The following is a 3977-nucleotide window of genomic DNA, read 5'->3' on the forward strand; positions in this document are numbered from 1 at the left end:
CACCAAACTAGGCTTCGATAGAATCATTTCTTTGTTCTGTTATTGATCCTCTAACAAACAGACTTTGGTTTATATCTCTCTAGAAAAGTCACACCACATCTAACTGTAAGAAAAACTGAGCCGGTAGTGGTGGTGCACACTGGTAGGATTTGCTGAAGGAGGCAGAGGCAGGAGGATCACAAGTTCGAGGCCAGCCTGGGCTACACATTTTTGCCGGGCGGTGGTGGCGCATGCCTTTAATCCCAGCACTTGGGAGGCAGAGGCAGGCGGATTTCTGAGTTCAAGGCCAGCCTGGTCTACAGAGTGAGTTCCAGGACAGCCAGGACTACACAGAGAAACCCTGTCTCAAAAAACCAAAAAAAAAAAAAAAAAAAAAAAAAGAAAAGAAAAACTGAGACTTAGTCTTTATCCTGGGTAGCTATGTGACCTCTATAAGTCAGGGACAGATTGATACATACTAGGTGACAACTCAGTAGGCAAATGTCTGGAGTTTGGTGACAAATGGGCAAGTAGTTTTCCTTTGTTGTCTCCTCTCGGCTTTTGAAAAGCTTCCTTCACAGGGAGGCTTTTGAGATATGGGGTTTAGATCTAGAATCTTTATTCAGATCTAACCCAAACAACTACAGTATTTTGAAAAACCTTGACACTAATATCAAGAGTACAAGAATTTCAAGACCAGTCTGTGGCTTATATAAGGAGAGGTGCCATCTCCATGTCTGCACATGTGCAGTGGATGGTCACTTGGAATTCCTCCAGTTTCCTTTCTGATCAAGAGGGATAAGCAGACTTACAGCACCGAGGCTACTAATCTGAAGGCCCACAACTCCTTTAGCTACAATGAGCTGGTTCACCACAAGACTGTAGGATTCATGGCAATTGTGACCAGAGATCTGGTCAGCAAAAACTAGCCACTTAAGTAGGGACCACCATCAACAAGAATGCTCAGGCCAATCTCAGCAGCATCAGACACATGATCAGAAAGAACAAGTACCACCCTGATCCATCCGTGGAGGCCATCCACAGAGCCAGTGCCATCCTGGGAAGCCAGAAGCCTGTGGTAGTGAAGAAGAAACAGATGTGACCCACCAAGAGCCCCAGAGCCCCACACTGCAGAAGCAATCAAGAGTTGACTGACTTTAATTTTTTTTCAAGAGTGTAAGAAGTTTTCAGTTTTTTAAAATCTGGAAACTTTGCAGACAGAGTCTCAAAAATTCCAAACTGGCTTATGTAGACAAGGCTGACCTTCAAGTCTTGATCCTCCTGCCTCTAACCTCCCAAGTGCTACATGACCGTGCCCGGTTCTCTGAAGTGCTAGGATCTGAACCCAGACCTTTATGCATGTTAGGCAAGCACTCTACTAACAAAGTTATAACCCTACAACCCTGTAGTCACTTTGAGAAAAAAGCAATTGTAGTTTTACACACACATGTAAAATTATCATCTGTGAAGAGAAATACTTGAAAAGCTGGGGCTAGACTACTTTATGAGACCACGAGAAAGATAATTTATGAACAGAAATGTTGTTTCAGAGTATAGTGCTTCCTTGGTTATGCATAAGCCCCTTTCTTCTCTGCCTAGAGCAAGAAAGGAAAAGGCTTCATCCACCAGCAGAGATCTACCAGTTTCCTTTGCAGAAGTTCATCTGAAAGTGAATTAAGTTTCAATTTTAGCTGGGCAGTGGTGGTGCACGCCTTTAATCCCAGCACTTTGGAGGCAGAGGCAGGTAGATTTCTGAGTTCGAGGCCAGCCTGGTCTACAGAGTGAGTTCCAGGACAGCCAGGGCTACACAGAGAAACCCTGTCTCAAAAAACAAAAACAAAACAAAAGTTTCAGCTTGTTCTTACAGAGAAGTTGATCAGGATCAGACTGAACAACAGAGATCCAGAGTTGAAATCCTCAAGCCTCTAGGATTCTTCTCACACTGGAGGATGGATTCCTAACAAGAAACCAGATGGGTACAAGTTGAGACCAGCCTGAGGTGTGCTCATGTCCTTCTATAAGCTGGCATGGACATGTAACAGCTCACTGTTGTGCTGGTTGTTGATTTTTGTGTTCTAGAAGGTTCTCCTTATGGAGAGATTCCCTTGAAGGTAGGATAATGGTCCCCCCTGAGTTTCTTCTTGTTATAATAATCAATTGGACACAGAATTTTCAGTGCTGAAGCTGTGACAGTCTTGAGCAAACCAGGATAGTTCGTCATCCTAAGAATAGACCTTATCCCTGTCAATCACACAGAATTTAGAAAGACTAAACAAGGAAAAAACGGACTGGAGAATGTTAATTTTGATTCTCTCATCTCTTATACATACAATTTTGTAAAATCTTGGTAAAATGTAGAAAATAAAACAGGTCCAAGCACATGGACACACACAGGGGTAATGTCTTTCAGTTTCTTTTCTTTTTTCCAGCATTTGGACGGTAAGAAGGTGGCAAGTTTGAGGATAAACTAGGATACAGAGTTTATAAAGGAGACAAAACAAGCTTTTGCAAAGTTTTGCAAAGCAAGTAGAATGGTTCTTTTTTCTTTTCTTTCTTTTTTTGTTTTGTTTTGTTTTTCGAGACAGGATTTCTCTGTGTAGCCCTGGCTGTCCTGGAACTCATTCTGTAGACCAGGCTGGCCTCAAATTCAGAAATCCGCCTGCCTCTGCCTCCCAAGTGCTGGGATTGAAAGCTTTCACCACCACCGTCCGGTGAAGTAGAATGGTTCTTAGTGTGTGCTAAGTTCTAAGTTTGATTTCCCAGCACAAAAAGAAATAAAATCCAAACCAGGCATGGTGGCACACGTCTTTGATCCCAGCATTTTGGAGGCAGAGGCAAGTGGATCTCCAAAAGTTCCAGAACTGCCAGGGCTACACAAAGAAACCCTGTCTGGGGGGGGGGGGAGCGCAAAATCAACAAAAAAGCAGGTTGCTGATTAAAGAGACCCTGTCTCAGAGAGAGAGAAAGAGAGGGAGAGGGAGGGGGAGGGGGAGGGGAGAGGGAGAGGGAGAGGGAGAGGGAGAGGGGGAGGGAGAGAGGGAGAGAGAGAGGGAGAGAGAGAGAGAGAGAGAGAGAGAGAGAGAGAGAGATCTATAGATAGAGCAAGCAAAAAGCAGGTAGGTGGTTGATTTCTATGAACTCCAGCCTAGCCTAGTCTGTGTAGTGAGTTCTGGGTCAGATAAAGCTACTTAGTGAGACTCTGACTCAACAAAATTAAAACCAACCAGCCAAACTAACAAAATAGAACCAGGTACTGTGGCATGTCTGTCATTCTAGTACTTGGTAGGCTAAGGCAGCAAGATTGGTAAATTTAAGGCCACCCTGAACTAAATAGTCAGTACCAGGCTAGTCATGGCTATATAATGAGATCTTATCTTAAACTAAACAGAAAAAAAAAATGAGCAAAGAACAAAATGTAACAAAGTCTTCATTGTATAATGCTCAGAACCAGTTTCCAATCAACTATCCATTGTCCCACATCCAGGACCTCCTTGAACTCATTAAGTTTACTCTCCTGCCAAGCCACCCACTTCACAGCAGAAGATAAGGATGAGAAACAGCATTTGGAATAGAAATAAACAGCAGATAATAATCCATAATTGCCTTTAAACTTTAGGATGAGTCACCCTCGATTTACTTCCACATTCCTCTGTCGTCTGCTGTTCACGTCTTTATTGAGTGTTACCAGATTAACACTGCCAAAGGCAGGTAGAAAATGATCTAAGAGGCCAGCTCAGAGGTGTCACATGATGAGTGACTGAGAAAATGGGAACAAGACAATCCTCAAGAAAATCTTTTTAGTCCTAGCAAAGACACCAATGTGTGAACCTAATTCACACTTGTATTATCCCTATCAGGTTATTTTTACAACAGTGAAATTTTAGAACAAGACTTGTTAGGGGATTATTTATTTCCTGGGAAGTTCTGTCTATCACTCTGCATATAATATTCTGAGGTCTAACTCTTAGTTTATTCCCCCCCCCCCCACTCCCCTTGAG

General features: G+C 43.0%; 1 pseudogene; it reads left to right on the forward strand.

Moving 5' to 3' along the window:
• The first annotated feature begins 712 nt into the window (after nt 1-712).
• Nucleotides 713-3691, forward strand: LOC114630377 (annotated as a pseudogene).
• The last annotated feature ends 286 nt before the right edge of the window (nt 3692-3977 follow it).

This window comes from Grammomys surdaster, unplaced genomic scaffold, assembly GCF_004785775.1.
Source record: "Grammomys surdaster isolate TR1022 unplaced genomic scaffold, NIH_TR_1.0 338, whole genome shotgun sequence".
Taxonomy (NCBI): domain Eukaryota; kingdom Metazoa; phylum Chordata; class Mammalia; order Rodentia; family Muridae; genus Grammomys; species Grammomys surdaster.